Source organism: Larus michahellis, chromosome 8 (genome assembly GCF_964199755.1).
Source record: "Larus michahellis chromosome 8, bLarMic1.1, whole genome shotgun sequence".
NCBI lineage: Eukaryota > Metazoa > Chordata > Aves > Charadriiformes > Laridae > Larus > Larus michahellis.
This window is the reverse complement of record NC_133903.1, coordinates 22,304,111-22,329,699: the sequence shown is the minus strand read 5'-3', so window position 1 is coordinate 22,329,699 and position 25,589 is coordinate 22,304,111.

Genomic DNA, 25,589 nt, shown 5'->3' with positions numbered 1-25,589 from the left:
GAGCTTGCTCTCCCTGTCTTTGAGTACTGTTTTCACTGTCCCGGTTTCCTCTTTGCTAACATTCTCTTCAGAGCTGCAGTGAAACCAGGAACCACGTGGAGAAGGCACCCTCACTGAAAATGACTGGAAGGAACGTTGGGGCTTCTTCTCAGTGTCTCTGACATAGGGTTTCACTGTCCCGGGAAAGTCTCTGCTAACACCCTGCAGAGCGCTGTGCCCAATATACAGAAACGTCTTGCGGTATCTCCTACAGGGAAAGTGCCAGGACGGAATTGTGGAGCTTGTTCTCAGTGTCTCTCACCCTGCAGAGCGCTGTGCCCTACATACACAAAAATCTTGCGCTATCTCCAACATGTAAAGTGCCAGGAGAGAATTGCAGGAATTCATCGCAGTGCTCCAAGAATGGCATTCAATGTGCCAGAAACTTTCCTGCCTACAGTCTCCAGGGAGATTTCCTCAAAACCAATAAGCATCCTGCTATATGTCCTAAATGGAAAGTGTCAGGAGGGAAATATAGGACTTGCTCTGCCAATCTTTGAATACTGCTTTCGACTCTCCTGGTTAAGTCTTTGCTAACATTCTCTCCAGGGAGTTGCCCTCAAAACCAACACATATCTTGACATATCTCCCACATGGAAAGTGCCAGCAGGGAAAAATGGGGACTGTTCTTAGACTCGATAGGATCTGCTTCAAGTCACCTAGTTATCTCCTTGGCTACATTCTTCAAAGAGATAGGTGCAAAACAATCAAAAAATCATCTTGCTGTGTCTCCAACATGGAAAGTGCCAGGAGGGAATTCTAGGGCTTGTTCCCAGTGTCTCTCAGAATTGTTCTCATGACCCCGGCTACATCTCTGCTAAGACGCTTGCATTGCCCAGAGACCTACGACATCTTTGGGCGTGGAACCAGTCTCCAGACATATGGCATTTTTGTGCCTGGCGCGGCGCCAAGTGGGAAAGGGGGTTTTGAGGCTGAAGGCAGCAGGAAAGCCTGCAGCCCCCAGGTCTGTGGGGCTACGCAAGCGGTTCCCAAAGAGCTTTAGAACAAGGCATAGTTTTCCCTGCTGGCTCTTTGGGCGTGGGACCAGTCTCCAGACGTATGTCGATTTTGGAGGCTGCCGCGGCGCCAAGTGGGACAGGGTGGTTTTGAGGCTGAAGGCAGCAGGAAAGCCTGCAGCCCCCAGGTGTGTGGGGCTACGCAAGCGGTTCCCAAAGAGCTTTAGAACAAGGCATAGTTTTCCCTGCTGGCTCTTTGGGCGTGGGACCAGTCTCCAGACATATGGCCATTTTTGTGCATGGCGTGGCGCCAAGTGGGAAAGGGTAGTTTTAAGGCCGAAAGCGCCAGAAAAGCCTGCAGCCCCCAGGTGTGTGGGGCTACACAAGTGGTTCCCAAAGAGCTTTAGAACAAGGCATAGTTTTCCCTGCTGGCTCTTTGGGCGTGGGACCAGTCTCCAGCCATATGGCCATTTTTGTGCCTGCAGCGATGCCAAGTGGGAAAGGGCGGTTTTGAGGCCGAAAGCGCCAAAAAAGCCTGCAGCCCCCAGGTGTGTGGGGCTACGCACGCGGTTCCCAAAGAGCTTTAGAACAAGGCATAGTTTTCCCTGGTAGCTCTTTGGGCGTGGGACCAGTTTCCAGACATATGGCCATTTTTGTGCCTGGCGTGGGGCCAAGTGGGAAAGGGTGGTTTTGAGGCTGAAGGCAGCAGGAAAGCCTGCAGCCCGCAGGTCCGTGGGTCTACGCAAGCGGTTCCCAAAGAGACTTAGAACAAGGCATAGTTTTCCCTGCTGGTTCTTTGGGCGTGGGACCCATCACCAGAAATATGGCATTTTTGTGGCTGGCGCGGGGCCAAGTGGGAAAGGGTGGTTTTGAGGCTGAAGGCAGCAGGAAAGCCTGCAGCCCGCAGGTCCGTGGGTCTACGCAAGCTGTTCCCAAAGAGCTTTAGAACAAGGCATAGTTTTCCCTGCTGGCTCTTTGGGCGTGGGACCAGTCTCCAGCCATATGGCCATTTTTGTGTCTGGCGCGGCGCCAAGTGTTAAAGGGTGGTTTTGAGACCGAAAGCGCCAAAAAAGCCTGCAGGCCCCAGGTCCGTGGGGCTATGCAAGCGGTTCCCAACGAGCTTTAGAACAAGGCATAGTTTTCCCTGCTTGCTCTTTGGGCGTGGGACCAGTCTCCAGACATATGGGCATTTTTGTGCCTGGCGCGGCGCCAAGTGGGAAAGGGTGGTTTTGAGGCCGAAAGCGCCAAAAAAGCCTGCAGCCCGCAGGTGTGTGGGGCTACGCAAGCGGTTCCCAAAGAGCTTTAGAACAAGGCCTAGTTTTCCCTGGTAGCTCTTTGGGCGTGGGACCAGTCTCCAGACATATGGCCATTTTTGTGCCTGGCGTGGGGCCAAGTGAGAAAGGGTGGTTTTGAGGCTGAAGGCATCAGGAAATCCTGCAGCCCGCAGATGTGTGGGGCTACGCAAGCGGTTCCAAAAGAGCTTTAGAACAAGGCATAGTTTTCCCTGGTAGCTCTTTGGGCGTGGGACCAGTTTCCAGACATATGGCCATTTTTGTGCCTGACGCGGTGCCAAGTGGGAAAGGGTGGTTTTGAGGCTGAAGGCATCAGGAAAGCCTGCAGCCTCCAGGTCTGTGGGGCCACGCAAGCGGTTCCCAAAGAACTTTAGAACAAGGCCTAGTTTTCCCTGCTGGCTCTTTGGGCGTGGGACCAATCTCCAGACATATGGCCATTTTTGTGCCTGGAGCGAAGCCAAGTGGGACAGAGCGGTATTGAGGCTGAAGGCAGCAGGAAAGCCTGCAGCCCGCAGGTGTGTGGGGCTACGCAATCGGTTCCCAAAGAGCTTTAGAACAAGGCATAGTTTTCCCTGCTGGCTCTTTGGGCGTGGGACCAGTCTCCAGACATATGTCGATTTTGGAGGCTGCCGCGGCGCCAAGTGGGACAGGGTGGTTTTGAGGCTGAAGGCAGCAGGAAAGCCTGCAGCCCCCAGGTCTGTGGGGCTACGCAAGCGGTTCCCAAAGAGCTTTAGAACAAGGCATAATTTTCCCTGGTGGCTCTTTGGGCATGGGACCAGTCTCCAGACATATGGCCATTTTTGTGCCTGGCGTGGCGTCAAGTGGGAAAGGGTGGTTTTAAGGCTGAAAGCGCCAGAAAAGCCTGCAGAACCCAGGTCTGTGGGGCTACGCAAGCGGTTCCCAAAGAGCTTTAGAACAAGGCATAGTTTTCCCTGCTGGCTCTTTGGGCGTGGGACCAATCTCCAGACATATGGCCATTTTTGTGCCTGGCGCGGCGCCAAGTGGGAAAGGGTGGTTTTGAGGCTGAAGGCAGCAGGAAAGCCTGCAGCCCCCAGGTGTTTGGGGCTACGCAAGCGGTTCCCAAAGAGCTTTAGAACAAGGCATAGTTTTCCCTGGTGGCTCTTTGGGCGTGGGACCAGTCTCCAGCCATATGGCCATTTTTCTGCCTGCAGCGATGCCAAGTGGGAAAGGGCGGTTTTGAGGCCGAAAGCGCCAAAAAAGCCTGCAGCACCCAGGTGTGTGGGGCTACGCAAGCGGTTCCCAAAGAGCTTTAGAAGAAGGCATAGTTTTCCCTGGTGGCTCTTTGGGCGTGGGACCAGTTTCCAGACATATGGCCATTTTTGTGCCTGGCGTCGGGCCAAGTGGGAAAGGGTGGTTTTGAGGCTGAAGGCATCAGGAAAGCCTGCAGCCCCCAGGTCCGTGGGTCTACGCAAGCGGTTCCCAAAGAGCTTTAGAACAAGGCATAGTTTTCCCTGCTGGTTCTTTTGTGTGGGACCCATCACCAGAAATATGGCATTTTTGTGCCTGACGCGGAGCCAAGTGGGAAAGGGTGGTTTTGAGGCTGAAGGCAGCAGGAAAGCCTGCAGCCCCCAGGTCCGTGGGGCTACGCAAGGGGTTCCCAAAGAGCTTTAGAACAAGGCATAGTTTTCCCTGCTGGCTCTTTGGGCGTGGGACCAGTCTCCAGCCATATGGCCATTTTTGTGTCTGGCGCGGCGCCAAGTGTTAAAGGGTGGTTTTGAGACCGAAAGCGCTAAAAAAGCCTGCAGGCCCCAGGTCCGTGGGGCTACGCAAGCGGTTCCCAAAGAGCTTTAGAACAAGGCATAGTTTTCCCTGGTAGCTCTTTGGGCGTGGGACCAGTCTCCAGACATATGGCCATTTTTGTGCCTGGCGCGGCGCCAAGTGGGAAAGGGTGGTTTTGAGGCTGAAGGCAGCAGGAAAGCCTGCAGCCCCCAGGGGTGTGGGGCTACGCAAGCGGTTCCCAAAGAGCTTTAGAACAAGGCATAGTTTTCCCTGCTGCCTCTTTGGGCGTGGGACCAGTCTCCAGACATATTGCATTTTTGTGCCTGGCGCGGCGCCAAGTGGGAAAGGATGATTTTGAGGCTGAAGGCAGCAGGAAAGCCTGCAGCCCGCAGGTGTGTGGGGCTACGCAAGCGGTTCCCAAAGAGCTTTAGAACAAGGCATAGTTTTCCCTGCTGGCTCTTTGGGCATGGGACCAATATCCAGACATATGGCCATTTTTGTGCCTGGAGCGACGCCAAGTGGGAAAGGGCGGTATTGAGGCTGAAGGCAGCAGGAAAGCCTGCAGCCCCCAGGTCTGTGGGGCTACGCAAGCGGTTCCCAAAGAGCTTTAGAACAAGGCATAGTTTTCCCTGCTGGCTCTTTGGGCGTGGGACCAATCTCCAGACATATGGCCATTTTTGTGCCTGGCTTGGCGCCAAGTGGGAAAGGGTGGTTTTGAGGCTGAAAGCACCAAAAAAGCCTGCAGCCCCCAGGTCCGTGGGGCTACGCAATCGGTTCCCAAAGAGCTTTAGAACAAGGCCTATTTTTCCCTGGTAGCTCTTTGGGCGTAGGACCAGTCTCCAGACATATGGCCATTTTTGTGCCTGGCGTGGCGCCAAGTGAGAAAGGGTGGTTTTGAGGCTGAAGGCAGCAGGAAAGCCTGCAGCCCACAGATGTGTGGGGCTACGCAAGCGGTTCCCAAAGAGCTTTAGAACAAGGCCTAGTTTTCCCTGGTAGCTCTTTGGGCGTGGGACCAGTCTCCAGACATATGGCCATTTTTGTGCCTGACGCGGAGCCAAGTGGGAAAGGGTGGTTTTGAGGCTGAAGGCATCAGGAAAGCCTTCAGCCCCCAGGTCTGTGGGGCCACGCAAGAGGTTCCCAAAGAACTTTAGAACAAGGCCTAGTTTTCCCTGCTGGCTCTTTGGGCGTGGGACCAATCTACAGACATATGGCCATTTTTGTGCCTGGAGCGACGCCAAGTGGGACAGGGCGGTATTGAGGCTGAAGGCAGCAGGAAAGCCTGCAGCCCCCAGGTCTGTGGGGCTACGCAAGCGGTTCCCAAAGAGCTTTAGAACAAGGCATAGTTTTCCCTGCTGGCTCTTTGGGCGTGGGACCAATCTCCAGACATATGGCCATTTTTTTGCCTGCAGCGACACCAAGTGGGACAGGGCGGTATTGAGGCTGAAGGCAGCAGGAAAGACTGCAGCCCCCAGGTCTGTGGGGCTACGCAAGGGGTTCCCAAAGAGCTTTAGAACAAGGCATAGTTTTCCCTGCTGGCTCTTTGGGCGTGGGACCAGTTTCCAGACATATGGCCATTTTTGTGCGTGACTCGGAGCCAAGTGGGAAAGGGTGGTTTTGAGGCTGAAGATGCCAGGAAAGCCTGCAGCCCCCAGGTCTGTGGGGCCACGCAAGAGGTTCCCAAAGAACTTTAGAACAAGGCCTAGTTTTCCCTGCTGCCTCTTTGGGCGTGGGACCAATCTCCAGACATATGGCCATTTTTGTGCCTGGAGCGACGCCAAGTGGGACAGGGCGGTATTGAGGCTGAAGGCAGCAGGAAAGCCTGCAGCCCCCAGGTGTGTGGGGCTACGCAAGCGGTTCCCAAAGAGCTTTAGAACAAGGCATAGTTTTCCCTGCTGCCTCTTTGGGCGTGGGACCAATCTCCAGACATATGGCCATTTTTTTGCCTGCAGCGACGCAAAGTGGGAAAGGGCGGTATTGAGGCTGAAGGCAGCAGGAAAGACTGCAGCCCCCAGGTCTGTGGGGCTACGCAAGGGGTTCCCAAAGAGCTTTAGAACAAGGCATAGTTTTCCCTGCTGGCTCCTTGGGCGTGGGACCAGTCTCCAGCCATATGGCCATTTTTGTGCCTGGAGCGACGCCAAGTGGGACAGGGCGGTATTGAGGCTGAAGGCAGCAGGAAAGCCTGCAGCCCCCAGGTGTGTGGGGCTACGCAAGCGGTTCCCAAAGAGCTTTAGAACAAGGCCTAGTTTTCCCTGGTAGCTCTTTGGGCGTGGGACCAATCTCCAGACATATGGCCATTTTTGTGCCTGGCGTGGCGCTAAGTGAGAAAGGGTGGTTTTGAGGCTGAAGGCAGCAGGAAAGCCTGCAGCCCGCAGATGTGTGGGGCTACGCAAGTGGTTCCAAAAGAGCTTTAGAACAAGGCATAGTTTTCCCTGGTAGCTCTTTGGGCGTGGGACCAGTTTCCAGACATATGGCCATTTTTGTGCGTGACGCGGAGCCAAGTGGGAAAGGGTGGTTTTGAGGCTGAAGGCATCAGGAAAGCCTGCAGCCCCCAGGTCTGTGGGGCCACGCAAGCGGTTCCCAAAGAACTTTAGAACAAGGCCTAGTTTTCCCTGCTGGCTCTTTGGGCGTGGGACCAATCTCCAGACATATGGCCATTTTTGTGCCTGGAGCGACGCCAAGTGGGACAGGGCGGTATTGAGGCTGAAGGCATCAGGAAAGCCTGCAGCCCCCAGGTGTGTGGGGCTACGCAAGCGGTTCCCAAAGAGCTTTAGAACAAGGCATAGTTTTCCCTGCTGGCTCTTTGGGCGTGGGACCAATCTCCAGACATATGGCCATTTTTTTGCCTGCAGCGACGCAAAGTGGGACAGGGCGGTATTGAGGCTGAAGGCAGCAGGAACGACTGCAGCCCCCAGGTGTGTGGGGCTACGCAAGGGGTTCCCAAAGAGTTTTAGAACAAGGCATAGTTTTCCCTGCTGGCTGTTTGGGCGTGGGACCAGTCTCCAGCCATATGGCCATTTTTGTGTCTGGCGCGGCGCCAAGTGGGAAAGGGTGGTTTTGAGGCCGAAAGCGCCAAAAAAGCCTGCAGCCCCCAGGGGTGTGGGGCTACGCAAGCGGTTCCCAAAGAGCTTTAGAACAAGGCATAGTCTTCCCTGCTAGCTCTTTGGGCGTGGGACCAGTCTCCAGCCATATGGCCATTTTTGTGCCTGGCGCGGCGCCAAGTGGGAAAGGGTGGTTTTGAGGCTGAAGGCAGCAGGAAAGCCTGCAGCCCCCAGGTGTGTGGGGCTACGCAAGCGGTTCCCAAAGAGCTTTAGAACCAGGCATAGTTTTCCCTGCTGGCTCTTTGGGCGTGGGACAAGTCTCCAGACATATGGATATTTTGGAGGCTGGCGCGGCGCCAAGTGGGAAAGGGTGGTTTTGAGGCTGAAGGCAGCAGGAAATCCTGCAGCCTTCAGGTGTGTGGGGCTAAGCAAGCGGTTCCCAAAGAGCTTTAGAACAAGGCATAATTTTCCCCGATGGTTCTTTGGGATAGAGACCAGTCTCCAGACATATGGCCATTTTTGTGCCTGGCGTGGCGCCAATTGGGACAGGGCGGTTTTGAGGCTGAAGGCGCCAGGAAAGCCTGCAGCTCCCAGGTGTGTGGGGCTACGCAAGAGGTTCCCAAAGAGCTTTAGAACAAGGCATAGTTTTCCCTGCTGGCTCTTTGGGTGTGGGACCAGTCTCCAGACATATGGCCATTTTTGTGCCTGGCGTGGCGCCAAGTTGGAAAGGGTGGTTTTGAGGCTGAAAGCGCCAGAAAATCCTGCAGCCCGCAGATGTGTTGGGCTACGCAAGGGGTTCCCAAAGAGCTTTAGAACAAGGCCTAGTTTTCCCTGCTGGCTCTTTGGGCGTGGGACCCATCTCCAGACATATGGCCATTTTTGTGCCTGGAGCGACGCCAAGAGGGACAGGGTGGTTTTGAGGCTGAAGGCAGCAGGAAAGCCTGCAGCCCCCAGGTGTGTGGGGCTACGCAAGCGGTTCCCAAAGAGCTTTAGAACAAGGCATAGTTTTCCCTGCTGGCTCTTTGGGCGTGGGACCCATCTCCAGACATATGGCCATTTTTGTGCCTGGAGCGACGCCAAGTGGGACAGGGCGGTATTGAGGCTGAAGGCAGCAGGAAAGCCTGCAGCCCGAAGGTGTGTGGGGCTACACAAGCGGTTCCCAAAGAGCTTTAGAACAAGGCATAGTTTTCCCTGCTGGCTGTTTGGACGTGGGACCAATCTCCAGACATATGGCCATTTTTTTGCCTGCAGCGACGCCAAGTGGGACAGGGCGGTATTGAGGCTGAAGGCAGCAGGAAAGCCTGCAGCCCCCAGGTCTGTGGGGCTACGCAAGTGGTTCCCAAAGAGCTTTAGAACAAGGCATAATTTTCCCTGCTGGCTGTTTGGGCGTGGGACCAGTCTCCAGCCATATGGCCATTTTTGTGTCTGGTGCGGTGCCAAGTGGGAAAGGGTGGTTTTGAGGCCGAAAGCGCCAAAAAAGCCTGCAGGCCCCAGGTGTGTGGGGCTACGCAAGCGGTTCCCAAAGAGCTTTAGAACAAGGCATAGTCTTCCCTGCTAGCTCTTTGGGCGTGGGACCAGTCTCCAGCCATATGGCCATTTTTGTGTCTGGCGCGGCGCCAAGTGGGAAAGGGTGGTTTTGAGGCTGAAGGCAGCAGGAAAGCCTGCAGCCCCCAGGTGTGTGGAGCTACGCAAGCGGTTCCCAAAGAGCTTTAGAACAAGGCATAGTTTTCCCTGCTGGCTCTTTGGGCGTGGGACAAGTCTCCAGACATATGGATATTTTGGAGGCTGGCGCGGCGCCAAGTGGGAAAGGGTCGTTTTGAGGCTGAAGGCAGCAGGAAATCCTGCAGCCTTCAGGTGTGTGGGGCTAAGCAAGCGGTTCCCAAAGAGCTTTAGAACAAGGCATAATTTTCCCCGATGGTTCTTTGGGATAGAGACCAGTCTCCAGACATATGGCCATTTTTGTGCCTGGCGTGGCGCCAATTGGGACAGGGCGTTTTTGAGGCTGAAGGCGCCAGGAAAGCCTGCAGCTCCCAGGTCTGTGGGGCTACGCAAGAGGTTCCCAAAGAGCTTTAGAACAAGGCATAGTTTTCCCTGCTGGCTCCTTGGGCGTGGGACCAGTCTCCAGACATATGGCCATTTTCGTGCCTGGCGTGGCGCTATGTGGGAAAGGGTGGTTTTGAGGCTGAAGGCAGCAGGAAAGCTTGCAGCCCGCAGGTGTGTGGGGCTATGCAAGCGGTTCCGAAAGAGCTTTAGAACAAGGCATAGTTTTCCCTGCTGGCTCTTTGGGCGTGGGACCAATCTCCAGAGATATCTTTGTGCTGTAAATCTCCCAACAGCCAAATGTAAAAGCAGCAAACATCTCGCTGTATGTCCCACATCCAAAGTGCCAAGAGAGTAATGTAGAGCTTGCTCTCCCTGTCTTTGAGTACTGTTTGCACTGTCCCGATTACCTCTTTGCTAACATTCTCTTCAGAGCTGCAGTGAAACCAGATCCACGTGGAGAAGGCACCTACACTGAAAATGGCTGGAAGGAACATTGGGGCTTCTTCTCAGTGTCTCTGACATAGGGTTGCACTGTCCCGGGAAAGTCTCTGCTAACACCCTGCAGAGCGCTGTGCCCAATATACAGAAACGTCTTGCGGTATCTCCTACAGGGGAAGTGCCAGGAGGAATTGTGGAGCTTGGTCTCAGTGTCTCTGAGAATTGCTCTGATTATCTGTGTGACCTCTTTGCTAAGACTCTCCAGAGAGCCGTCCTCAAAACCAACACACATCTTGACATATCTCCCACATTGATAGCAGTGTCTCCAGGAACGGCATTCAAGGAGCCAGGAACTTTTCTCCCTACACTGTCCATTGAGTTTTCCTCAAAATCAATATACATCCTGCTATATCTCCCACATGCAAAGTGCCAGGAGGGAGAAGTGGGGATTATGTTTAGACTTTTCTCGGAACTGCTCCAAATCAACAAGATATCTTTGTGCTGTAAATCTCCCAACAGCCAAACGCAAAAGCAGCAAACATCTCGCTGTATGTCCCACATCGAAAATGCCAAGAGAGTAATGTAGAGCTTGCTCTCCCTGTCTTTGAGTACTGTTTGCACTGTCCCGATTACCTCTTTGTTAACATTCTCTTCAGAGCTGCAGTGAAACCAGGAAACATGTGGAGAAGGCACCCACACTGAAAATGCCTGGAAGGAACATTGGGGCTTCTTCTCAGTGTCTCTGACATAGGGTTTCACTGTCCCGGGAAAGTCTCTGCTAACACCCTGCAGAGAGCTGTGCCCAATATACAGAAACGTCTTGCGGTATCTTCTACAAGGAAAGTGCCAAGAGGGAATTGTCGATCTTGTTCTCAGTGTCTCTCACCCTGCAGAGCGCTGTGCCCTACATACACAAAAATCTTGCGCTATATCCAACATGTAAAGTGCCAGTAGAGAATTGCAGGAATTCATCGCAGTGCCTCCAAGAATGGCATTCAATGTGCCAGAAACTTGCCTGCCTACAGTCTCCAGGGAGATTTCCTCAAAACCAATAAGCATCCTGCTATATGTCCTAAATGGAAAGTGTCAGGAGGGAAATATAGGACTTGCTCTGCCTATCTTTGAATACTGCTTTCGACTCTCCTGGTTAAGTCTTTGCTAACATTCTCTCCAGGGAGTTGCCCTCAAAACCAACACATATCTTGACATATCTCCCACATGGAAAGTGCCAGCAGGGAAAAATGGGGACTGTTCTTAGACTCGATAGGATCTGCTTCAAGTCACCTAGTTATCTCCTTGGCTACATTCTTCAAAGAGATAGGTGCAAAACAATCAAAAAATCATCTTGCTGTGTCTCCAACATGGAAAGTGCCAGGAGGGAATTCTAGGGCTTGTTCCCAGTGTCTCTCAGAATTGTTCTCATGACCCCGGCTACATCTCTGCTAAGACGCTTGCATTGCCCAGAGACCTACGACATCTTTGGGCGTGGAACCAGTCTCCAGACATATGGCATTTTTGTGCCTGGCGCGGCGCCAAGTGGGAAAGGGGGTTTTGAGGCTGAAGGCAGCAGGAAAGCCTGCAGCCCCCAGGTGTGTGGGGCTACGCAAGCGGTTCCCAAAGAGCTTTAGAACAAGGCATAGTTTTCCCTGCTGCCTCTTTGGGCGTGGGACCAATCTCCAGACATATGGCCATTTTTTTGCCTGCAGCGACGCAAAGTGGGAAAGGGCGGTATTGAGGCTGAAGGCAGCAGGAAAGACTGCAGCCCCCAGGTCTGTGGGGCTACGCAAGGGGTTCCCAAAGAGCTTTAGAACAAGGCATAGTTTTCCCTGCTGGCTCCTTGGGCGTGGGACCAGTCTCCAGCCATATGGCCATTTTTGTGCCTGGAGCGACGCCAAGTGGGACAGGGCGGTATTGAGGCTGAAGGCAGCAGGAAAGCCTGCAGCCCCCAGGTGTGTGGGGCTACGCAAGCGGTTCCCAAAGAGCTTTAGAACAAGGCCTAGTTTTCCCTGGTAGCTCTTTGGGCGTGGGACCAATCTCCAGACATATGGCCATTTTTGTGCCTGGCGTGGCGCTAAGTGAGAAAGGGTGGTTTTGAGGCTGAAGGCAGCAGGAAAGCCTGCAGCCCGCAGATGTGTGGGGCTACGCAAGTGGTTCCAAAAGAGCTTTAGAACAAGGCATAGTTTTCCCTGGTAGCTCTTTGGGCGTGGGACCAGTTTCCAGACATATGGCCATTTTTGTGCGTGACGCGGAGCCAAGTGGGAAAGGGTGGTTTTGAGGCTGAAGGCATCAGGAAAGCCTGCAGCCCCCAGGTCTGTGGGGCCACGCAAGCGGTTCCCAAAGAACTTTAGAACAAGGCCTAGTTTTCCCTGCTGGCTCTTTGGGCGTGGGACCAATCTCCAGACATATGGCCATTTTTGTGCCTGGAGCGACGCCAAGTGGGACAGGGCGGTATTGAGGCTGAAGGCATCAGGAAAGCCTGCAGCCCCCAGGTGTGTGGGGCTACGCAAGCGGTTCCCAAAGAGCTTTAGAACAAGGCATAGTTTTCCCTGCTGGCTCTTTGGGCGTGGGACCAATCTCCAGACATATGGCCATTTTTTTGCCTGCAGCGACGCAAAGTGGGACAGGGCGGTATTGAGGCTGAAGGCAGCAGGAACGACTGCAGCCCCCAGGTGTGTGGGGCTACGCAAGGGGTTCCCAAAGAGTTTTAGAACAAGGCATAGTTTTCCCTGCTGGCTGTTTGGGCGTGGGACCAGTCTCCAGCCATATGGCCATTTTTGTGTCTGGCGCGGCGCCAAGTGGGAAAGGGTGGTTTTGAGGCCGAAAGCGCCAAAAAAGCCTGCAGCCCCCAGGGGTGTGGGGCTACGCAAGCGGTTCCCAAAGAGCTTTAGAACAAGGCATAGTCTTCCCTGCTAGCTCTTTGGGCGTGGGACCAGTCTCCAGCCATATGGCCATTTTTGTGCCTGGCGCGGCGCCAAGTGGGAAAGGGTGGTTTTGAGGCTGAAGGCAGCAGGAAAGCCTGCAGCCCCCAGGTGTGTGGGGCTACGCAAGCGGTTCCCAAAGAGCTTTAGAACCAGGCATAGTTTTCCCTGCTGGCTCTTTGGGCGTGGGACAAGTCTCCAGACATATGGATATTTTGGAGGCTGGCGCGGCGCCAAGTGGGAAAGGGTGGTTTTGAGGCTGAAGGCAGCAGGAAATCCTGCAGCCTTCAGGTGTGTGGGGCTAAGCAAGCGGTTCCCAAAGAGCTTTAGAACAAGGCATAATTTTCCCCGATGGTTCTTTGGGATAGAGACCAGTCTCCAGACATATGGCCATTTTTGTGCCTGGCGTGGCGCCAATTGGGACAGGGCGGTTTTGAGGCTGAAGGCGCCAGGAAAGCCTGCAGCTCCCAGGTGTGTGGGGCTACGCAAGAGGTTCCCAAAGAGCTTTAGAACAAGGCATAGTTTTCCCTGCTGGCTCTTTGGGTGTGGGACCAGTCTCCAGACATATGGCCATTTTTGTGCCTGGCGTGGCGCCAAGTTGGAAAGGGTGGTTTTGAGGCTGAAAGCGCCAGAAAATCCTGCAGCCCGCAGATGTGTTGGGCTACGCAAGGGGTTCCCAAAGAGCTTTAGAACAAGGCCTAGTTTTCCCTGCTGGCTCTTTGGGCGTGGGACCCATCTCCAGACATATGGCCATTTTTGTGCCTGGAGCGACGCCAAGAGGGACAGGGTGGTTTTGAGGCTGAAGGCAGCAGGAAAGCCTGCAGCCCCCAGGTGTGTGGGGCTACGCAAGCGGTTCCCAAAGAGCTTTAGAACAAGGCATAGTTTTCCCTGCTGGCTCTTTGGGCGTGGGACCCATCTCCAGACATATGGCCATTTTTGTGCCTGGAGCGACGCCAAGTGGGACAGGGCGGTATTGAGGCTGAAGGCAGCAGGAAAGCCTGCAGCCCGAAGGTGTGTGGGGCTACACAAGCGGTTCCCAAAGAGCTTTAGAACAAGGCATAGTTTTCCCTGCTGGCTGTTTGGACGTGGGACCAATCTCCAGACATATGGCCATTTTTTTGCCTGCAGCGACGCCAAGTGGGACAGGGCGGTATTGAGGCTGAAGGCAGCAGGAAAGCCTGCAGCCCCCAGGTCTGTGGGGCTACGCAAGTGGTTCCCAAAGAGCTTTAGAACAAGGCATAATTTTCCCTGCTGGCTGTTTGGGCGTGGGACCAGTCTCCAGCCATATGGCCATTTTTGTGTCTGGTGCGGCGCCAAGTGGGAAAGGGTGGTTTTGAGGCCGAAAGCGCCAAAAAAGCCTGCAGGCCCCAGGTGTGTGGGGCTACGCAAGCGGTTCCCAAAGAGCTTTAGAACAAGGCATAGTCTTCCCTGCTAGCTCTTTGGGCGTGGGACCAGTCTCCAGCCATATGGCCATTTTTGTGTCTGGCGCGGCGCCAAGTGGGAAAGGGTGGTTTTGAGGCTGAAGGCAGCAGGAAAGCCTGCAGCCCCCAGGTGTGTGGAGCTACGCAAGCGGTTCCCAAAGAGCTTTAGAACAAGGCATAGTTTTCCCTGCTGGCTCTTTGGGCGTGGGACAAGTCTCCAGACATATGGATATTTTGGAGGCTGGCGCGGCGCCAAGTGGGAAAGGGTCGTTTTGAGGCTGAAGGCAGCAGGAAATCCTGCAGCCTTCAGGTGTGTGGGGCTAAGCAAGCGGTTCCCAAAGAGCTTTAGAACAAGGCATAATTTTCCCCGATGGTTCTTTGGGATAGAGACCAGTCTCCAGACATATGGCCATTTTTGTGCCTGGCGTGGCGCCAATTGGGACAGGGCGTTTTTGAGGCTGAAGGCGCCAGGAAAGCCTGCAGCTCCCAGGTCTGTGGGGCTACGCAAGAGGTTCCCAAAGAGCTTTAGAACAAGGCATAGTTTTCCCTGCTGGCTCCTTGGGCGTGGGACCAGTCTCCAGACATATGGCCATTTTCGTGCCTGGCGTGGCGCTATGTGGGAAAGGGTGGTTTTGAGGCTGAAGGCAGCAGGAAAGCTTGCAGCCCGCAGGTGTGTGGGGCTATGCAAGCGGTTCCGAAAGAGCTTTAGAACAAGGCATAGTTTTCCCTGCTGGCTCTTTGGGCGTGGGACCAATCTCCAGAGATATCTTTGTGCTGTAAATCTCCCAACAGCCAAATGTAAAAGCAGCAAACATCTCGCTGTATGTCCCACATCCAAAGTGCCAAGAGAGTAATGTAGAGCTTGCTCTCCCTGTCTTTGAGTACTGTTTGCACTGTCCCGATTACCTCTTTGCTAACATTCTCTTCAGAGCTGCAGTGAAACCAGATCCACGTGGAGAAGGCACCTACACTGAAAATGGCTGGAAGGAACATTGGGGCTTCTTCTCAGTGTCTCTGACATAGGGTTTCACTGTCCCGGGAAAGTCTCTGCTAACACCCTGCAGAGCGCTGTGCCCAATATACAGAAACGTCTTGCGGTATCTCCTACAGGGGAAGTGCCAGGAGGAATTGTGGAGCTTGGTCTCAGTGTCTCTGAGAATTGCTCTGATTATCTGTGTGACCTCTTTGCTAAGACTCTCCAGAGAGCCGTCCTCAAAACCAACACACATCTTGACATATCTCCCACATTGATAGCAGTGTCTCCAGGAACGGCATTCAAGGAGCCAGGAACTTTTCTCCCTACACTGTCCATTGAGTTTTCCTCAAAATCAATATACATCCTGCTATATCTCCCACATGCAAAGTGCCAGGAGGGAGAAGTGGGGATTATGTTTAGACTTTTCTCGGAACTGCTCCAAATCAACAAGATATCTTTGTGCTGTAAATCTCCCAACAGCCAAACGCAAAAGCAGCAAACATCTCGCTGTATGTCCCACATCGAAAATGCCAAGAGAGTAATGTAGAGCTTGCTCTCCCTGTCTTTGAGTACTGTTTGCACTGTCCCGATTACCTCTTTGCTAACATTCTCTTCAGAGCTGCAGTGAAACCAGGAAACATGTGGAGAAGGCACCCACACTGAAAATGCCTGGAAGGAACATTGGGGCTTCTTCTCAGTGTCTCTGACATAGGGTTTCACTGTCCCGGGAAAGTCTCTGCTAACACCCTGCAGAGAGCTGTGCCCAATATACAGAAACGTCTTGCGGTATCTTCTACAAGGAAAGTGCCAAGAGGGAATTGTCGATCTTGTTCTCAGTGTCTCTCACCCTGCAGAGCGCTGTGCCCTACATACACAAAAATCTTGCGCTATATCCAACATGTAAAGTGCCAGTAGAGAATTGCAGGAATTCATCGCAGTGCCTCCAAGAATGGCATTCAATGTGCCAGAAACTTGCCTGCCTACAGTCTCCAGGGAGATTTCCTCAAAACCAATAAGCATCCTGCTATATGTCCTAAATGGAAAGTGTCAGGAGGGAAATATAGGACTTGCTCTGCCTATCTTTGAATACTGCTTTCGACTCTCCTGGTTAAGTCTTTGCTAACATTCTCTCCAGGGAGTTGCCCTCAAAACCAACACATATCTTGACATATCTCCCACATGGAAAGTGCCAGCAGGGAAAAATGGGGACTGTTCTTAGACTCGATAGGATCTGCTTCAAGTCACCTAGTTATCTCCTTGGCTACATTCTTCAAAGAGATAGGTGCAAAACAATCAAAAAATCATCTTGCTGTGTCTCCAACATGGAAAGTGCCAGGAGGGAATTCTAGGGCTTGTTCCCAGTGTCTCTCAGAATTGTTCTCATGACCCCGGCTACATCTCTGCTAAGACGCTTGCATTGCCCAGAGACCTACGACATCTTTGGGCGTGGAACCAGTCTCCAGACATATGGCATTTTTGTGCCTGGCGCGGCGCCAAGTGGGAAAGGGGGTTTTGAGGCTGAAGGCAGCAGGAAAGCCTGCAGCCCCCAGGTGTGTGGGGCTACGCAAGCGGTTCCCAAAGAGCTTTAGAACAAGGCATAGTTTTCCCTGCTGGCTCTTTGGGCGTGGGACCCATCTCCAGACATATGGCCATTTTTGGGCCTGGCGCGGCGCCAAGTGGGAAAGGGTGGTTTTGAGGCTGAAGGCAGCAGGAAAGCCTGCAGCCCCCAGGTCCGTGGGGCTATGCAAGCGGTTCCCAAAGAGCTTTAGAACAAGGCATAGTTTTCCCTGCTGGTTCTTTGGGATAGAGACCAGTCTCGAGCCATATGGCCATTTTTGTGCCTGGCGCGGCGCCAAGTGGGAAAGGGTGGTTTTGAGGCCGAAAGCACCAAAAAAGCCTGCAGCCCCCAGGTCCGTGGGGCTACGCAAGCGGTTCCCAAAGAGCTTTAGAACAAGGCATAGTTTTCCCTGCTGGCTCTTTGGGCGTGGGACCAATCTCCAGACATATGGCCATTTTTCTGCCTGGAGCGACGCCAAGTGGGAAAGGGCTGTTTTGAGGCTGAAGGCAGCAGGAAAGCCTGCAGCCCCCAGGTCCGTGGGGCTATGCAAGCGGTTCCCAAAGAGCTTTAGAACAAGGCATAGTTTTCCCTGCTGGTTCTTTGGGATAGAGACCAGTCTCCAGCCATATGGCCATTTTTGTGCCTGGCGCGGCGCCAAGTGGGAAAGGGTGGTTTTGAGGCCGAAAGCACCAAAAAAGCCTGCAGCCCCCAGGTGTGTGGGGCTACACAAGCGGTTCCCAAAGAGCTTTAGAACAAGGCATAGTTTTTCCTGCTGGCTCTTTGAGCGTGGGACCAGTCTCCAGAGATATCTTTGTGCTGTAAATCTCCCAACAGCCAAACGCAAAAGCAGCAAACATCTCGCTGTATGTCCCACATCCAAAGTGCCAAGAGAGTAATGTAGAGCTTGCTCTCCCTGTCTTTGAGTACTGTTTGCACTGTCCCGATTACCTCTTTGCTAACATTCTCTTCAGAGCTGCAGTGAAACCAGGAAACATGTGGAGAAGGCACCCACACTGAAAATGACTGGAAGGAACGTTGGGGCTTCTTCTCAGTGTCTCTGACATAGGGTTTCACTGTCCCGGGAAAGTCTCTGCTAACACCCTGCAGAGAGATGTGCCCAATATACAGAAACGTCTTGCGGTATCTTCTACAAGGAAAGTGCCAAGAGGGAATTGTCGATCTTGTTCTCAGTGTCTCTCACCCTGCAGAGCGCTGTGCCCTACATACACAAAAATCTTGCGCTATCTCCAACATGTAAAGTGCCAGGAGAGAATTGCAGGAATTCATCGCAGTGCCTCCAAGAATGGCATTCAATGTGCCAGAAACTTGCCTGCCTACAGTCTCCAGGGAGATTTCCTCAAAACCAATAAGCATCCTGCTATATGTCCTAAATGGAAAGTGTCAGGAGGGAAATATAGGACTTGCTCTGCCTATCTTTGAATACTGCTTTCGACTCTCCTGGTTAAGTCTTTGCTAACATTCTCTCCAGGGAGTTGCCCTCAAAACCAACACATATCTTGACATATCTCCCACATGGAAAGTGCCAGCAGGGAAAAATGGGGACTGTTCTTAGACTCGATAGGATCTGCTTCAAGTCACCTAGTTATCTCCTTGGCTACATTCTTCAAAGAGATAGGTGCAAAACAATCAAAAAATCATCTTGCTGTGTCTCCAACATGGAAAGTGCCAGGAGGGAATTCTAGGGCTTGTTCCCAGTGTCTCTCAGAATTGTTCTCATGACCCCGGCTACATCTCTGCTAAGACGCTTGCATTGCCCAGAGACCTACGACATCTTTGGGCGTGGAACCAGTCTCCAGACATATGGCATTTTTGTGCCTGGCGCGGCGCCAAGTGGGAAAGGGGGTTTTGAGGCTGAAGGCAGCAGGAAAGCCTGCAGCCCCCAGGTGTGTGGGGCTACGCAAGCGGTTCCCAAAGAGCTTTAGAACAAGGCATAGTTTTCCCTGCTGGCTCTTTGGGCGTGGGACCAATCTCCAGACATATGGCCATTTTTGGGCCTGGCGCGGCGCCAAGTGGGAAAGGGTGGTTTTGAGGCTGAAGGCAGCAGGAAAGCCTGCAGCCCCCAGGTCCGTGGGGCTATGCAAGCGGTTCCCAAAGAGCTTTAGAACAAGGCATAGTTTTCCCTGCTGGTTCTTTGGGATAGAGACCAGTCTCCAGAGATATGGCCATTTTTGTGCCTGGCGCGGCGCCAAGTGGGAAAGGGTGGTTTTGAGGCCGAAAGCACCAAAAAAGCCTGCAGCCCCCAGGTGTGTGGGGCTACGCAAGCGGTTCCCAAAGAACTTTAGAACAAGGCATAGTTTTCCCTGCTGGCTCTTTGGGCGTGGGACCAATCTCCAGACATATGGCCATTTTTGTGCCTGGAGCGACGCCAAGAGGGACAGGGCGGTTTTGAGGCTGAAGGCAGCAGGAAAGCCTGCAGCCCCCAGGTCTGTGGGTCTACGCAAGCGGTTCCCAAAGAGCTTTAGAACAAGGCATAGTTTTCCCTGCTGGCTCTTTGGGCGTGGGACCAATCTCCAGACATATGGATATTTTGGAGGCTGGCGCGGACACAAATGGGAAAGGGCGGTTTTGAGGCTGAAGGCAGCAGGAAAGCCTGCAGCCCGCAGGTGTGTGGGGCTACACAAGCGGTTCCCAAAGAGCTTTAGAACAAGGCATAGTTTTCCCTGCTGGCTCTTTGGGCGTGGGACCAATCTCCAGACATATGGCCATTTTTGTGCCTGCAGCGACGCCAAGTGGGACAGGGCGGTATTGAGGCTGAAGGCAGCAGGAAAGCCTGCAGCCCCCAGGTGTGTGGGGCTACGCAAGGGGTTCCCAAAGAGCTTTAGAACAAGGCATAGTTTTCCCTGCTGGCTGTTTGGGCGTGGGACCAGTCTCCAGCCATATGGCCATTTTTGTGTCTGGCGCGGCGCCAAGTGGTAAAGGGTGGTTTTGAGACCGAAAGCGCCAAAAAAGCCTGCAGCCCCCAGGTCCGTGGGGCTACGCAAGCGGTTCCCAAAGAGCTTTAGAACAAGGCATAGTTTTCCCTGCTGGCTATTTGGGCGTGGGACCAATCTCCAGACATACGGACATTTTGGATGCTGGCGCGGTGCTAAATGGGAAAGGGTGGTTTTGAGGCTGAAGGCAGCAGGAAAGCCTGCAGCCCGAAGGTGTGTGGGGCTACGCAATCGGTTCCCAAAGAGCTTTAGAACAAGGCATAATTTTCCCCGCTGGTTCTTTGGGATAGATACCAGTCTCCAGACATATGGCCATTTTTGTGCCTGGCGTGGCGCCAATTGGGACAGGGCGGTTTTGAGGCTGAAGGCGCCAGGAAAGCCTGCAGCCCCCAGGTCTGTGGGGCTATGCAAGCGGTTCCCAAAGAGCTTTAGAACAAGGCATAGTTTTCCCTGCTGGCTCTTTGGGCGTGGGACCCATCAGCAGACATATGGCCATTTTTGTGCCTGGCGTGGCGCCAATTGGGACAGGGCGGTTTTGAGGCTGAAGGCGCCAGGAAAGCCCGCAGCCCCCAGGTCTGTGGGGCTACGCAAGAGGTTCCCAAAGAGCTTTAGAACAAGGCATAGTTTTCCCTGCTGGCTCTTTGGGTGTGGGACCAGTCTCCAGACATATGGCCATTTTTGTGCCTTGCGTGGCGCCAAGTTGGAAAGGGTGGTTTTGAGGGTGAAAGCGCCATAAAATCCTGCAGCCCGCAGATGTGTGGGGCTACGCAAGGGGTTCCCAAAGAGCTTTAGAACAAGGCCTAGTTTTCCCTGCTGGCTCTTTGGGCGTGGGACCCATCTCCAGACATATGGCCATTTTTGTGCCTGGAGCGACGCCAAGTGGGACAGGGTGGTATTGAGGCTGAAGGCAGCAGGAAAGCCTGCAGCCCCCAGGTGTGTGGGGCTACGCAAGCGGTTCCCAAAGAGCTTTAGAACAAGGCATAGTTTTCCCTGCTGGCTCTTTGGGCGTGGGACCAATCTCCAGACATATGGCCATTTTTGTGCCTGGAGCGACGCCAAGTGGGAAAGGGTGGTTTTGAGGCTGAAGGTGCCAGGAAAGCCTGCAGCCCGCAGGTCTGTGGGGCCACGCAAGCGGTTCCCAAAGAGCTTTAGAACAAGGCATAGTTTTCCCTGCTGGCTCTTTGGGCGTGGGACAAGTCTCCAGACATATGGATATTTTGGAGGCTGGCGCGGCGCCAAGTGGGAAAGGGTGGTTTTGAGGCTGAAGGCAGCAGGAAAGCCTGCAGCCCCCAGGTGTGTGGGGCTACGCAAGCGGTTCCCAAAGAGCTTTAGAACAAGGCATAATTTTCCCCGCTGGTTCTTTGGGATAGAGACCAGTCTCCAGACATATGGCCATTTTTGTGCCTGGCGCGGCGCCAAGTGCGAAAGGGTGATTTTGAAGGCTGAAGGCAGCAGGAAAGCCTGCAGCCCCCAGGTGTGTGGGGCTACGCAAGCGGTTCCCAAAGAGCTTTAGAACAAGGCATAGTTTTCCCTGCTGGCTCTTTGGGCGTGGGACCAGTCTCCAGACATATGGCCATTTTTGTGCCTGGCGTGGCGCCAATTGGGACAGGGCGGTTTTGAGGCTGAAGGCAGCAGGAAAGCCTGCAGCCCCCAGGTCCGTGTGTCTACGCAAGTGGTTCCCAAAGAGCTTTAGAACAAGGCACACTTTTCCCTGCTGGCTCTGTGGGCGTGGGACCCATCTCCAGACATATGGCCATTTTTCTGCCTGGCACGACGCCAAGTGGGACAGGGCGGTATTGAGGCTGAAGGCAGCAGGAAAGCCTGCAGCCCCCAGGTGTGTGGGGCTACGCAAGCAGTTCCCAAAGAGCTTTAGAACAAGGCCTAGTTTTCCCTGCTGGCTCTTTGGGATAGAGACCAGTCTCCAGCCATATGGCCATTTTTGTGCCTGGCGCGGCGCCAAGTGGGAAAGGGTGGTTTTGAGGCTGAAAGCGCCAGAAAAGCCTGCAGCTTCCAGGTCCGTGGGGCTACGCAAGCGGTTCCCAAAGAGCTTTAGAACAAGGCATAGTTTTCCCTGCTGCCTCTTTGGGCGTGGGACCAGTCTCCAGACATATGGCCATTTTTGTGCATGGCGCGGCGCCAAGTGGGAAAGGGTGGTTTTGAGGCCGAAAGCGCCAAAAAAGCCTGCAGCCCCCAGGTGTGTGGGGCTACGCAAGCGGTTCCCAAAGAGCTTTAGAACAAGGCATAGTTTTCGCTGCTGGCTCTTTGGGCGTGGGACCAGTCTCCAGACATAGGGCCATTTTTGTGCCTGGCGTGGCGCTATGTGGGAAAGGGTGGTTTTGAGGCTGAAGGCAGCAGGAAAGCCTGCAGCCCCCAAGTCTGTGGGGCCACGCAAGCGGTTCCCAAAGAGCTTTAGGACAAGGCCTAGTTTTCCCTGCTGTCTATTTGGGCGTGGGACCAATCTCCAGCCATATGGCCATTTTTGTGTCTGGCGCGGCGCCAAGTGGTAAAGGGTGGTTTTGAGACCGAAAGCGCCAAAAAAGCCTGCAGCCCCCAGGTCCGTGGGGCTACGCAAGCGGTTCCCAAAGAGCTTTAGAACAAGGCATAGTTTTCCCTGCTGGCTATTTGGGCGTGGGACCAATCTCCAGACATACGGACATTTTGGATGCTGGCGCGGTGCTAAATGGGAAAGGGTGGTTTTGAGGCTGAAGGCAGCAGGAAAGCCTGCAGCCCGAAGGTGTGTGGGGCTACGCAATCGGTTCCCAAAGAGCTTTAGAACAAGGCATAATTTTCCCCGCTGGTTCTTTGGGATAGATACCAGTCTCCAGACATATGGCCATTTTTGTGCCTGGCGTGGCGCCAATTGGGACAGGGCGGTTTTGAGGCTGAAGGCGCCAGGAAAGCCTGCAGCCCCCAGGTCTGTGGGGCTATGCAAGCGGTTCCCAAAGAGCTTTAGAACAAGGCATAGTTTTCCCTGCTGGCTCTTTGGGCGTGGGACCCATCAGCAGACATATGGCCATTTTTGTGCCTGGCGTGGCGCCAATTGGGACAGGGCGGTTTTGAGGCTGAAGGCGCCAGGAAAGCCCGCAGCCCCCAGGTCTGTGGGGCTACGCAAGAGGTTCCCAAAGAGCTTTAGAACAAGGCATAGTTTTCCCTGCTGGCTCTTTGGGTGTGGGACCAGTCTCCAGACATATGGCCATTTTTGTGCCTTGCGTGGCGCCAAGTTGGAAAGGGTGGTTTTGAGGGTGAAAGCGCCATAAAATCCTGCAGCCCGCAGATGTGTGGGGCTACGCAAGGGGTTCCCAAAGAGCTTTAGAACAAGGCATAGTTTTCCCTGCTGGCTCTTTGGGCGTGGGACCCATCTCCAGACATATGGCCATTTTTGTGCCTGGAGCGACGCCAAGTGGGACAGGGTGGTATTGAGGCTGAAGGCAGCAGGAAAGCCTGCAGCCCCCAGGTGTGTGGGGCTACGCAAGCGGTTCCCAAAGAGCTTTAGAACAAGGCATAGTTTTCCCTGCTGGCTCTTTGGGCGTGGGACCAATCTCCAGACATATGGCCATTTTTGTGCCTGGAGCGACGCCAAGTGGGAAAGGGTGGTTTTGAGGCTGAAGGTGCCAGGAAAGCCTGCAGCCCGCAGGTCTGTGGGGCCACGCAAGCGGTTCCCAAAGAGCTTTAGAACAAGGCATAGTTTTCCCTGCTGGCTCTTTGGGCGTGGGACAAGTCTCCAGACATATGGATATTTTGGAGGCTGGCGCGGCGCCAAGTGGGAAAGGGTGGTTTTGAGGCTGAAGGCAGCAGGAAAGCCTGCAGCCCCCAGGTGTGTGGGGCTACGCAAGCGGTTCCCAAAGAGCTTTAGAACAAGGCATAATTTTCCCCGCTGGTTCTTTGGGATAGAGACCAGTCTCCAGACATATGGCCATTTTTGTGCCTGGCGCGGCGCCAAGTGCGAAAGGGTGATTTTGAAGGCTGAAGGCAGCAGGAAAGCCTGCAGCCCCCAGGTGTGTGGGGCTACGCAAGCGGTTCCCAAAGAGCTTTAGAACAAGGCCTAGTTTTCCCTGCTGGCTCTTTGGGCGTGGGACCAGTCTCCAGACATATGGCCATTTTTGTGCCTGGCGTGGCGCCAATTGGGACAGGGCGGTTTTGAGGCTGAAGGCAGCAGGAAAGCCTGCAGCCCCCAGGTCCGTGTGTCTACGCAAGTGGTTCCCAAAGAGCTTTAGAACAAGGCACACTTTTCCCTGCTGGCTCTGTGGGCGTGGGACCCATCTCCAGACATATGGCCATTTTTCTGCCTGGCACGACGCCAAGTGGGACAGGGCGGTATTGAGGCTGAAGGCAGCAGGAAAGCCTGCAGCCCCCAGGTGTGTGGGGCTACGCAAGCAGTTCCCAAAGAGCTTTAGAACAAGGCCTAGTTTTCCCTGCTGGCTCTTTGGGATAGAGACCAGTCTCCAGCCATATGGCCATTTTTGTGCCTGGCGCGGCGCCAAGTGGGAAAGGGTGGTTTTGAGGCTGAAAGCGCCAGAAAAGCCTGCAGCTTCCAGGTCCGTGGGGCTACGCAAGCGGTTCCCAAAGAGCTTTAGAACAAGGCATAGTTTTCGCTGCTGGCTCTTTGGACGTGGGACCAATCTCCAGACATATGGCCATTTTTGTGTCTGGCACGGCGCCAAGTGGGAAAGGGCGGTTTTGAGGCTGAAAGCAGCAGGAAAGCCTGCAGCCCCCAGGTGTGTGGGGCTACGCAAGCGGTTCCCAAAGAGCTTTAGAACAAGGCATAGTTTTCCCTGCTGCCTCTTTGGGCGTGGGACCAGTCTCCAGACATATGGCCATTTTTGTGCATGGCGCGGCGCCAAGTGGGAAAGGGTGGTTTTGAGGCCGAAAGCGCCAAAAAAGCCTGCAGCCCCCAGGTGTGTGGGGCTACGCAAGCGGTTCCCAAAGAGCTTTAGAACAAGGCATAGTTTTCGCTGCTGGCTCTTTGGGCGTGGGACCAGTCTCCAGACATAGGGCCATTTTTGTGCCTGGCGTGGCGCTATGTGGGAAAGGGTGGTTTTGAGGCTGAAGGCAGCAGGAAAGCCTGCAGCCCCCAAGTCTGTGGGGCCACGCAAGCGGTTCCCAAAGAGCTTTAGGACAAGGCCTAGTTTTCCCTGCTGTCTATTTGGGCGTGGGACCAATCTCCAGCCATATGGCCATTTTTGTGTCTGGCGCGGCGCCAAGTGGTAAAGGGTGGTTTTGAGACCGAAAGCGCCAAAAAAGCCTGCAGCCCCCAGGTCCGTGGGGCTACGCAAGCGGTTCCCAAGGAGCTTTAGAACAAGGCATAGTTTTCCCTGCTGGCTCTTTGGGCGTGGGACCAATCTCCAGACATATGGACATTTTGGATGCTGGCGCGGTGCCAAATGGGAAAGGGTGGTTTTGAGGCTGAAGGCAGCAGGAAAGCCTGCAGCCCGAAGGTGTGTGGGGCTAAGCAAGCGGTTCCCAAAGAGCTTTAGAACAAGGCATAATTTTCCCCGCTGGTTCTTTGGGATAGATACCAGTCTCCAGACATATGGCCATTTTTGTGCCTGGCGTGGCGCCAAGTGGGAAAGGGGGTTTTGAGGCTGAAGGCAGCAGGAAAGCCTTCAGACCCCAGGTGTGTGGGGCTACGCAAGCGGTTCCCAAAGAGCTTTAGAACAAGGCATAGTTTTCCCTGCTGGCTCTTTGGGCGTGGGACCAATCTCCAGACTTATGGCCATTTTTGTGCCTGGAGCGACGCCAAGTGGGACAGGGCGGTTTTGAGGCTGAAGGCAGCAGGAAAGCCTGCAGCCCCCAGGTCCGTGGGGCTATGCAAGCGGTTCCCAAAGAGCTTTAGAACAAGGCATAGTTTTCCCTGCTGGTTCTTTGGGATAGAGACCAGTCTCGAGCCATATGGCCATTTTTGTGCCTGGCGCGGCGCCAAGTGGGAAAGGGTGGTTTTGAGGCCGAAAGCACCAAAAAAGCCTGCAGCCCCCAGGTCCGTGGGGCTACGCAAGCGGTTCCCAAAGAGCTTTAGAACAAGGCATAGTTTTCCCTGGTGGCTCTTTGGGCGTGGGACCAATCTCCAGACATATGGCGATTTTTGTGTCTGGCACGGCGCCAAGTGGGAAAGGGTGGTTTTGAGGCTGAAAGCAGCAGGAAAGCCTGCAGCCCCCAGGTGTGTGGGGCTACGCAAGCGGTTCCCAAAGAGCTTTAGAACAAGGCCTAGTTTTCCCTGCTGGC